Source organism: Anas acuta, chromosome 9, assembly GCF_963932015.1.
Source record: "Anas acuta chromosome 9, bAnaAcu1.1, whole genome shotgun sequence".
Lineage (NCBI taxonomy): Eukaryota > Metazoa > Chordata > Aves > Anseriformes > Anatidae > Anas > Anas acuta.
In genome coordinates, this window is record NC_088987.1 from 1,145,629 (window position 1) to 1,157,676 (window position 12,048).

General features: G+C 38.4%; 1 long non-coding RNA gene across 9 annotated transcripts in view; it reads right to left on the reverse strand.

Moving 5' to 3' along the window:
- Nucleotides 1-12,048, reverse strand: part of LOC137861268 (uncharacterized) — a 40,187-nt gene that overhangs the window by 25,889 nt on the left and 2,250 nt on the right. For 5 of the 9 annotated variants that reach the window (XR_011099503.1, XR_011099499.1, XR_011099506.1 and 2 more), the window contains exon 2: nt 2,295-2,325. The exons of the other annotated variants lie outside the window; for them this stretch is intronic. This is a non-coding gene — a long non-coding RNA (uncharacterized lncRNA). The remainder of the gene's footprint in view (nt 1-2,294; nt 2,326-12,048) is intronic. 9 annotated transcript variants of the gene reach the window in all.

Consider the following 12,048-nt stretch of genomic DNA (forward strand, 5'->3'; position numbering starts at 1 on the left):
AACTTAGTTTTCAGTGATTTTAGAGGAGTTCAGAGCAGATGCCAAAAAACAACAGAAACAACAGAAGAAAAAAGCATACAGAGATCTTATAAATACTTTCCGCACTGAGTAGCCCTTCTATAGGGTGTAGCATCTGTAGGATTCAGAGCAAACCTATAAGCGCTCACAGCAACTGACACAAGGATATGAAACTCTCCATTTCCACCATCACCATGCCATTGCTTCATACGATGTCTTCTGAGACAATATGTGTGTCAGTGCATTATGCAACAGAACAATTAAACATTCAAAGGTTCCTCTTCCAGACTGGCTGCGTCTCTTAATTCATTTAGCAGCAATGATCTCCCTGGATTCTCTTAAAAAAATAAATGGGTTAAACTGATGAAGTAATTTTAATGTGTGTTGACAAAGGTCCAGAATTAATGTACAGTTACATTAGCTAAACGGGGGACTGCTCTGCTCAACCCCCATAGAAATGCTGCCTTCTTTTATTATTTAAAGCTTCTATTAGTATATATTTATGTGCAGAGGAAAGAACTACATCAAATGCTAATTCACCGAGAAAACATTTCTGCATTTTCTACAAAATGACACTGGAAAAGCCATGGAAGATGTATTTGTTTCATTTTGATATTTCTTCTACACTGAATTTGTACACAATCTTTTTCTTCTTCCCTTTTACATCGTTACTTTTTTTTTTTTTAGGGATGGGTTTTTCTTTCTGCTTTTTTTTCATTCTTTAGGGATGGGAAGTGACATCGGTTTTGCTGCTTTCTGCCAGTAAAAATGACAACGTTCTTCCACCGCATTACTTGCATTTGCCTCTTGCCAGAGTTTTGGACGTCCTGACATTTCTGGCCGGGCTGTGCCCCCCTGAGCCTCTCACCGAGGGCTGCAGCAATGTGACGAGCTGCTCCGAGGCCCACTCAGCCTGGTCGGCTCACTGTATGCTAAATGCTTTGGCCTGTGCTAAACGAAACGGGACTGATTTAGTTAGTTCTGAGTTTAACTACGGATCACTGAGCTAGTAAATTGTGAATCCTACCCAGAGTGTCAGAATATAGATAAGCCTACTCACAGGGCCTGTCGTTTCAATATATGCAAGCAGGTATTGGTAGGGGTGGGCTTGCTCTTGAAACATCAGTTTCTAATGACCGAAGCCATGGAAAAGCAGATAACAGTCTCTCTGGTAAACTAGGGAGGTTTTGTTAAAGAAATCAATACCATCTTGAAAAGAAGTTTGGACAGAGCATTCATTTATGTCAATGATAAAAATCAGTTTTCAATCCCTGTGCTTCTAGCCCCACAGTGACAAGCAGCGAAGTACAAGCTAGAACAAAACCTCAAATTCTGATCTTTCCCAGTGATAAATTGCCTATCGTCACTTAAGAGTACAAGGTCACATGGATTTTGTATCTGGTACTGGAAGATAAAGTAATGCTTTAACGGTCTCACCAAGGAACTGTTTTCTTAAGGTCAAAAGATGCTTAAAGAATATTATTTTCAAAGACATCTGGTGAGCTCTCATTCCTTTCCCAAAACCCCTCAGAGCACTATTTCAGGTCCCACTGTACTGCAGTGCTTTGACTACGTTGCTCTCACTGCAGATATGTTGGCCTATTTCTTGACTATAAATCGCAGTTATATTTTCACTGAGTTAGGAGGCATCTGTGCTGTAAAATAGTGTCTGCCAACAGCATGATATTTGCGGTGTAAAGGGATTTTCAGCTGACCACATAAGGAGGAATTCCGTTTCGGTGACCTCAGGTTTTAAACTGTGACACCAAAGGCTGCCCCAAAACCCTGTGATGGATACAGACAGTGTAATGATTATGGGGGGAAAAAAAATCCATTCTATGTTCCAGTAGCAACACAATAATAAAACAGAGCCCAAAACTTCCAACATTTTTCCAGAATCATGCAAATTTCTTAAGGAGTGGGGTGCAAGGAGAACCAAGCCAGTTCTGACAGCCCCCCTGCACACACCACAAACAGTACAGTTTTTACTTTATCAGTGACAGGCCCTATTCAACCAATATCTTCTCACAAAGTTTGTAAAATGTAGCTCAGGTTCTTCCTCCCCTACTTCAGAAAATGGCAGCAGGCAAGAAAGAAGAACCACCCCTTCACATGAGCTTTGTGCTCTGGGTCAGAGCACAGCCAAGGACAGGAGCAGTGAACGCACACCTGAAGAGGTTGCAGCTGTATGAGCTGTCTGTCCAGGAGTACCCCATCCACACGTCTTCATGGGGAGTCAGCATGAATTTGTCTCAGCAAAAGCCCGTGACACTTACCTTGTGTCCAGCTTCATTCATGCCACTGGTTCTTTTCCATTTAACCCAGAAAAGGGGAAAGAAAAGTTAAATACATTTATTTTTCTGAAGTTCCAAGAAAAAAAAAAAAAAGTAAAACTTTTTGACCTTGAAGAAGGGCTTACCCCTCTCCTAGTAATATATAAAAGTAAAATCATTGCTACAGAGTCAGACAGTGATATCTCAGACAGGACTACACAAGGACTACACTCTTTCCCCTAGGATTGAAGACTGATCTACCCCAAATTCTGGGATAATACTGAAAACTGTCAAAAAGATGCAGTAAAGATATATCTTTATTATAAATGTATGACATGCTTGCAGTGACTGATGGCAAATAGAAGAGTTGGATATCAAATGACATGAGAAGGTTGAAGAGTTTTACTTTATGGATCATCAATCCAATTTAGAATGTACTGTTTCAGTTTATTTCAAGTTGATGTTTTTTTGTCTTGTACTTTAGTACATTCTTTTCTTGTTTCAGTGCAGACCCAGAGTTTTTGTGAAGGAAGAAGTTTCATTTTAAGAGCACCTATCTCCATTTCCTGTATTCTTGAATTGAAGCTCAGGTTAGCAAATACTTTTGTATATGTATATATACATACACATATATTCCTTAATATTAAACTAGGCCCTGACTGCTGCTGGAAACACCAGGAATTGCTAGGTTGCCACCAGAAACAATGAATTGGTATTTAATTCTGTATCACTTTTCCCTGTGTCCACACCACTTTAGACTATACTTCTTCCCAGATAAAATTTGGAAGAGTAGAAAGAAGACTTTTACTGATAAAAAGACCCTTTGAAGTCTACTATTAACAGAAAGTTACGGTTGAATTCTGATCAAGACAGCTCTTCTAGGTTGAAATTTCTTGGTGAAAGAATGCATCAGTCTTATATTGCAAATAATCTGAACATAAACATATTTTATTGTTATTGCTGTGGATATTTTTTTTCCTGCTTTCCAATGGTTTATATAATTTCACACTTACAGGAAAAAATCCAAAAGTTTTTCAAATAGGATTCAGTCACAGCTGCGCTATCATAAATCCAGAAAACTAAAATGTGCTCTGAGACAGTTTGGTTAAACATAATTTTATTTTCCTTCACATGAACCAGCTAGTATAAACATTAGCAGCAGGGTTAAGGAACTTTTTCAGAGCACGTAAATGGACAGAAAGAGACAGCAAAGACACGAGGAAACGCAGCAGTAAAGGAGGCTGGAAGAGGAGACTGCAGGGCACTGGGGAGCCAATGATGGGAATGAACAGATGAAGGGAACTGATGCTCTGGAGCCAGATGGGCACTGGGAGAAGGAGGGAGGGAAAGGGAGCGTATTCCATGCAGCCAGCTGTGATCCCAGGCAGATGGTAATGAGAGGAACCCAATGGAAACACTGAAGATAAAGATGGGAGCAGGAAGAATGTTTCACAATTGCATCATCTGTGTAGTTGATAGGGACTTGCATTTTCCAAGAAAAAAGTGGTAGTGAGCACCTTATACGCTTCCCAAATCAATTCCAGTATTTAAGCACCATTTTCTCTCTCAGAATGCCATTCCTGAATCCTGATCAAATTCTCTGTCCTTCATGGGGCACCTCGCCTTGCCGCTGCTCTGAGTTCTGCACAAAGCGCTCGCTCACAGAGCAATGCTGCTCATTTATGGCTAAATAGTTTGAAGCACCTAGAAAAAGGGCAAAGCCTTTGCTTCGTTTTTGCAAATGCTCACCCTGGTCAGTGACACTTTGACACTGCTGCAGCTGTTCTATCTGGTACAAACAGAAGGAATAAGATGTCATTTATTGCTCAACAAAAGATGTTCTGTGTGACTGTACATTTGGGGTCTGTGATACTCCTGCTGCCAAACACCTGCATTTATTCAGACACGTGTGAAGGAATTACACTGTGATTCATATTTATCTCCTCAGACACCAACCACAGCTAGGTAAACCCGTGAAAATTAATTGAGAAATCTGCTTCAATAATGCAAGTGTAACATCCTTCACACATCACATACAAGTCTAAATAACTGATTTAAAAATATATATATATAAAATAAAAAATCAATTTAGTTCAACATTTGGGCAATTTTGTTATAGCAAACACATTGTTTGATGTATTGATGGATAATTTTGTACTTTCTTCAGTTTTGCCTTTTCTTACATATTTCTCATGTCAGTTATTACTTGCCTCCTTTTGTATGACTAGCTAGATTTGCCCCTTCATTCTGCTTAAAGTGATATAACATTTATTATCTTAAGTAACTGGTAATCTATACAGGTATTTTTATAAGACTTCTTCCAATTTGTTCTGCTTGGATCAAAGCTATCTTATCAACAGAGAAAATGAATAAAAGAACTTCCAAAGAGAGCAGTGTTGTGCTCTATAACTGTAAGAGTGGCCAGGTGTGATTATCCACCTTAATTTACCAGTTTACTTACACGGGATGTTTTGTTCAGTTAAGACATGAGAGATTAAGCACAGAAGTGAATCTACATCTTTTGCTATTCTTCCTTGTAAAACTGCTGGCACACTAATGCTGCTAGCCCTCTTGCCCTTCAGTTTTTGGAATTCCAGTTGAGCCCTTCCCTGCCACTGGCACCAAAGATATCTTTCCTATAGCTACCGAAGAGACATGGCAAATGTGCTTATGCAGTGACTGGTCACAGCCCAGCGTGAGGAGAGCTTGCAGCACGGTGGCCTATGCAGGTGCTTGAGCAGCGGCCAGCTGCACTAAGAGCAAGAGGCTGAGGTTTTCCGCACAGCAAGCAGCTCCAGCCAGTTAACTGGTACCATTCAGCATGTTAAGAACTACCCCAACCCAACCATTCTTTTTGCATGGTATACCGAGTGCCTGGTCACCCAGAACCGCTCCTGTATGTGAAATGAGAAAATAACTTGAACAGTTCACCTGGCTGAAAATGAGAAAAGTCTGAACACACATTATTAAACTCAGTTGGTGTTCAAGGACCGTGAAATCATATTGCATCATTTCTGACATTTACACACTTCCTCTTGTTTTGTTCACTGTGTTTGATAAATGACTTCCATATGTATTTTCAATTTAATGAATGCATCAGAGACTCTTTATTTTCCATAGTAATTACTCTGCAATTTAAGAACACAATGCAATTCTTATTTTTTCTCTTAGAGAGAAGGAACGAGCACTCTGGGTACCAGCTTCTGCTATGTTTGGTCATTTGTTTTATTCAAGAGGTTTTCCAAAAGAAGAAGATTATAAGATTTTGCGCTCCAGCTGTAATACACGGTAGAACTAATTCCAACATTTTCTTTAGAAATACCCACGATGCTGTGAAAGCTTCAAGGGAAAAAAAAAAAGCTAGAAAACAAGTATGGATTAAGTTTATTAGGCAGATTTTTTTATTTTTTATTTTTTTACTCCTATCATGGTCAATTTATAACAAAAAGGCTAAAAACTTGTATCTTTTTTTTTAGCCTAATGTACTCTTAAAGTTTTCCATTATTCTTCACCAACATTAATCTTTATTTTGAAGCCCTTATAATTATGCTTTAATAACCACTTCTCTCATCAATGGATACAATGAACGTACTATGTTGCTGAGAGAGACAGAGACGGAGTGCAAAACAGCATCACCAGAAAGGTTCATAATTTTTGTTAATATTTGCCTTCATTATTTCTGAATATGTTGTCTTCAGAGTTTTGTTCAAGTACCAAAAATTTACACCAACCTAAGCGTAAAGGAATGGGAACATGGAAAGTCAAACCTGGCCTCTAAAATCAGAATAATGTAAGACATGAATACAAAAAATAAGCACAGAAATGAAGAGGAGGGAAATTATTAAATCTATTGCTAGAGGACTGTTAGAAACAAACAAAAAAAAAGCCTTTTCATCTAGTACTGCTCTTCCAACACTGACTTCATTGTTGGGGATAACACTGCCAGAGGAAAATGCTTTCCAAGTATTTTATTATAGTCCAGTACTTTAGTTACCAAGCAATCTTTCAAGAAAGTTTCCTTTCCATCCTATATTTTCTAGGAATAGGGCTATGACTGCTTATATCTCAGTGCACAGGATATTTTTGAAACAGCTGCTGAGGTTTACATGGCCAAGAGCACTCCTCTTTCAGTCACCCCACCTCTCACGTAGTCACATGCTACTGATGTTCACACTTATTTTATGCATCTCCACGCTTGGGTTACACACATAAGAACAACCACACTGATATGTCTGTCTTTTCCTTAAGTGTCACAAAGCTGCCAGTGTTTCAGACAACACAGCCCAACAACAGTTCCCATCAGGAAAAATGCTACAACTCTTGCAATATTTGGGAGCACTTTCTTTGAAACTGAACCTAGGCTTGTCCCAGTGAAGCACTGTACAGGGAATGTATATTACCTGATATGGTGATATCAATTATTAAGCACACCAGTCATTTTATATCTGTATTTAATTGGGCAGCTTAAAAAGAAGCACAACTACTACACAGTTTTGGCAAAAGATTCAGTGTACTGTCAGTATTTATGGTATATTTCCATTCTTAAACATATTGATTTATATTTTAAAAGACCTTAGAGTTCACCCATGTCATTTAAATAGGATTTTCACAGCAGTGATGCAGATTCCATAAGCTCGGACAAAGCTTACCCAGCAGTTGTTACAGCACAAGTGTGGGAACGCCTGTCAAAACAAGTTCTCAGGTAGCATATGAAAACTTTCCCTTCATCCTCCCCAGGGCCATGCTTCATTCCTCCTAAGAATCACATGAAGATATATTGGAGACAGATAGAGAATATTTAACAGCTGCTTCGCATACATTGGTTCTTTTTTGCACTTATCCTTTCCAAATATCTACAGAGCAGCCATGCATAGACTAAACTTCAGTTATCAAATCCAAGTATCTTCAACCAGACCAAATAAGAAAAGATTCAAGACCAAGTATATCCTTACACTTCCCCATTAAAAATTAACTTTTAAACAGGACTTCAGCATCTGAGGAAAACACAGCAACATATGGAAATTTTTTGTGTAAAGTACAAATATTCAACCTAGGAGCAAGAGCTAACTAATATAAGAAAGCTAACCAGAATTTTGTACTTATTTAGTCTTTACTCTCTCCACTTAACATGCTAGCTAGAATGCCAGGTATGGGGTTAGGTTTTAAGATAATAAAACCCAACTACAAGGAATTTAACTAGCTTAGATTGAACCTAAAAGAATCCTCTTACAAAGATATTGGCAAAGCCACTTCATCACTGACATAAGCCAAATTTCTACATGTAACCTCAGGGCTCTTAATCTAGTTTTATGATTTTGTGTTAAAAATCCATAAAACATCTACAATCATTTGAGTGTCTGGATTAAGGTCAATTATGTGGGAATTAATACAATTCTGTCAACTTCAATGAATTCACATCCACCTTGCAGTAAACCTGAATTTGACTGAAAGTACATAATTAGAACTTGAATTAGGATGCAGAGCATATGGTACACTTTCAGCTGTATTTTGGAAAACTAAATGACTCAGATATTTTCCCCTCTGATTTTGTTCATCTCTTGAATGCTTTTTTCTTGGTTTGCTCACAGAAGCAGAATTTATACATCTGTTCAACAGAAGGCTGAGGGAGTTGGCCATTTGACATTGTCATTCCATTTAGAAACCACAGTCCACTATCCAGTAACTCAAACGAGTTTGTTATTAACTATCCAGATATGTGGCATCTGCTACCCAAACTGTATCACAAGGCTTTTCACCTGTGTACACCCACCTCTACTCTGCTGCAACAGCTGCTCATGCTGAGATCTGTCTTCTCAATGTTGTTTTATTCCCCACAATAATCTAAGCCGATTAGAAAATCAGAGTTGTATGAAATAGAATACTTTTTTATTATGTTTTTTTAAGCTGAGCACATACCAAACAGAACACTCCTCACAGACAGTAGTGGTTGACTGCAATTTAAGACACTATCTTTAGGAACTGAGGCAATAGCTGTGGAAACAGCTCTCTCTCCAAATATCACCATGTCCATGATCTGAGGCACCTAGTTGGGAAGTTTCTCAGCTGTGGACTTTTTTGCAGTGTACTCTTTATCCTTTGAATCAGGCATTTATACGTCTTTCAGCAAGCCAATTTCCCAATGTTCCAGGCAGACTGAAAAGCCAGGCACTTAAAGGAAGGATGGGTGGAAGACTAAAGGGTTGAGCTTCATCTACTTTGTCACTAATTGTCAGGTGTGAAGATTGAAGGGTGTTCTGCACCAAAGCTGATTATACTCAATACTGATCGTGACAACTACATAAAAGCCATGAATGCGTGTTATAAAGGTAAGTTCTGTGAACAGTCAAAACCATTATAGTTGAACTAATGAATTTTTAGAGTTCTAAGGATCACATATATATATACATATAAAGAAATTTGAGACCTTAAAGTAATGCTTAAAAGCATTCATAGTACCATGTTTTCCACCTCAAAGATCAGAGGATACATGATCAACACATCCAAGTGGTCAAGCATTTAATACTGCCTCTGTGAGGACTGAGATTCACAACGTGGACAAAAATTATACTGGGAAAAGGAACATGACATCTTCAAAAAAAGTATTACCAGGTGCTTGAATGTTTTATTATTTTGCACACACAAAGATCAGAAGTGAATAACAAATTTAATTTGCTACCTCATAAAACCAGCTATAAAACTATCACTATGAATTATGTGTATGTAGAAATCACAAACATTATTGAGGATGTGTAATTTTAGGTAGAAGCTTATTTGTAAGATTCTTTTGGCAACATGCAAATGTCATCCTTAGATAAACATTCATAAAATGGCTAATAAATTAATACAATATAGTAAATGGGGCAGGTGGGCCATTTTCAGAGGCTCAAGTGTGAAAATCAAGAAAGATTTACAAGAAAAAGCCATGACAAAGGTATGTATAGAATAGCTATTTGGACAAAATTGTTAAAGTGGGATTAACAACCAATCATCAAGAAAAGGTAAGAGAAGGAGAAATTTTTATTTCTGAAGATGCCAACAGTATCTAGTGTCCCCGGACAAAGGCAGACATTAAGAAAGCAGTTCAAAGCCCTTTCTGAACACTCCACTGAAGTGCAGCCAGGTGAAACTGCTTACTAATAGACTGTGCTGTTATTTTTTTCTTCAAAACATAAATAAAATTAAAAAAAAAATCACACTTCAAATAACTGTTTGAATGCTAAGTGGTCTTCAGCTTTTGTAAGAGAATTTGGCTGAACTGTTGAAATGGCTTGCTGCATTTATGTATCAATTCACATTCCAAGGCCATCATCTCACAGAGTGCATAACTACAAATACGGTGTCTGACAGACAGGGAAAAGGGTCTATCTGAACAGATTATCACTTACAAAGTTGACATAGAGCACTTGTGCATACTGAGACTCTGAACCTAATCTGGTCTTTAAACCACAGCAGCCGGGTGCATGGTAATTTAGCACCGTCTAGAAAAAGAAGCCCACCCCATGCCATGAAAGTGAGGTCTGTAATCGTCTGGCTCAGTCTTTATAACGTCACCAAGGTAAAGCCCTGACTAGTAAGAGTCAGACGCTCACACAGCAGGAATATTGGCCCATTCCAGCACGTCACCCCCTGTATTAATGACAGGACATGGGCTGACGCGCTAAACCTCCAGCAATGAAAGAGCAGTTACAGTGCGAGTCAAAGAGCTGAGGATCCCTAACCAGAGCTCCAGGAGGAGCAGTGCAGTTAAGGGTACACGGCAAGAGGATTTATGTAGCCTCCCAGCTTTGGGAGGAAAAAAGGGTAATAAAAATATAAGCATTTCTTCAGCTCCTTTTAGCAGTCATCTGGCACATAAACATAGGCAGGTATTTAGCAGTCATAACTGACTGGAAAAAAAACAAGCTCTTTCTGCAAGCATTTAGATGACTTTGTCACCACTTAATATATTTTAAGTATGACGAAATCTAGTAAGTAAGGGCTCAGAAAATTAATATCCTCCCTATTACAGAGACACAACAGAAATCACATTGCATTTCCTCCCAGTGAGCTTTCAGACACTCTCAGTTTAGTTTTGCTGAAGATCACTCTTGTATTTATCTCAAGCACAGACAAATACAAACTATTCTGGAAAAAAAAAAAAAAAAAAAAAAAAAAAAACACGAGAGGGTGAATGTTAAAGTCTGCAGACACTTTTGGTTTAGGTTTCAAAGAGTTCAGCCCTGAGAGCTCTCACTAATTCACTAATCATATGTAGTAGAGCTGGAAACAGGCAGCCTCTAAAAAAGGCTTCATGGGACAAATGCACTAACTTCCATTCAGAAACCAGGAAGAATTAAATCTTCCACTCATTTTGCCAATAAATTCTCAACTCCTCATTATTTGAGCAAGGAAATGTGTTACAAAGCCAGCCTCACAGTGGTCCATGTGAGAATGTGATTGTGACAGGAAGGAAAAGACACCTCTAGCACAAGCTCTGATGGATATCAGAAGATCTTATCAGTCACAAACAGATAGAACAATTTCTGTTAACTTTACAATCATGGATGGAAATTTTGCAACTATCTACATTATCAGTAGATACTTAAAAAAAAAAAAAAAAAAAAAAAAAGGATCCTTCAAAGCAGTCAGCAGTCTGGTCTCTGCAAGGAGTCAACAATTTCCACCACCAAAGCTCCCAGTTCCTACACTATGAACTGTGCATCTCAAAAGTGACCAGACTGGAAAGAGCTTTCGTTCACACTCTGCAGTGCCCAGCTTTGTGATTTACAGTTTGCCTGCAACTAATGAACTATTTTCAAAATAAGCAACAGAGACATGAACTTAGCTCAAAAACTAAGTAAGGCAGCTAAGATTGCTAACTGGGGCACCTACTTCTAATGACACCAAAACGCTGAACCAAGTGTCACAGATACAAGGGAGAGAATGGGATTAATGATTGCAACTAAATCCTGTGTTTGGTCATAGAGAGAAAACAGACTGTGCGACAGCCAAAAAATTGCACTTCTCCAGGGAACCAAAAAACACCTTAAGACAATAGTGGAATTTCCACCTGAAATATAAAGTTGCTGTGTCTTTTTGTCTGGCTTTCATGTGACAAAAATCACAGCATCAAAATCAAGCTTAAACATCAGATATTGAGAAGAGGGGGTCTGGCATTTACTTGAACTGTATTCAGGACAATGATAAACAAGCTGTTGTGGTGTCTTCAGTATAAATGTCAAGTAAACAAAAATAAACATCATAAAACTCCAGCAGTTGGGAGCGGTAGATATTTTCCAATGTCCAAAAGAATGTGAGGCACTGAAGGGGCAGTGAAGTCATTCATATTACTTATACCAGAATGTGCACTGGGGAAGGAAAAAAAAAAAAAAAAAAAGTCAGACAAACAGCTCAATTAAAATCCCAGAAAGCCTAAACAAATGAGAAATGCTTTTGTGTGTCTGAACTAACACTTAGACAAAAGCTGTCCCAGAATAGATGTTCTCCACTAGCTCTTCACTCAGCCTGACGATGTTATGAGATTACACACCCACAGGAATCATTCTAGAACTTGAGTCCTGCTCTGCCCTTTGTTTTGTAACAGTTGCTCCTTACACTAAGAACAGTCTAAAACCACTTGGCACCACCCCCTGGTTTCACAGAATTCAGGTATCTACAAAACAACTTTCTTCAATCCTCAGCCCAGTGACATCAGCTTTACACAGCGTAGTTGGTCAGATGGCAGTGCAATACTGCAGAAAATCACAATATAACCAAC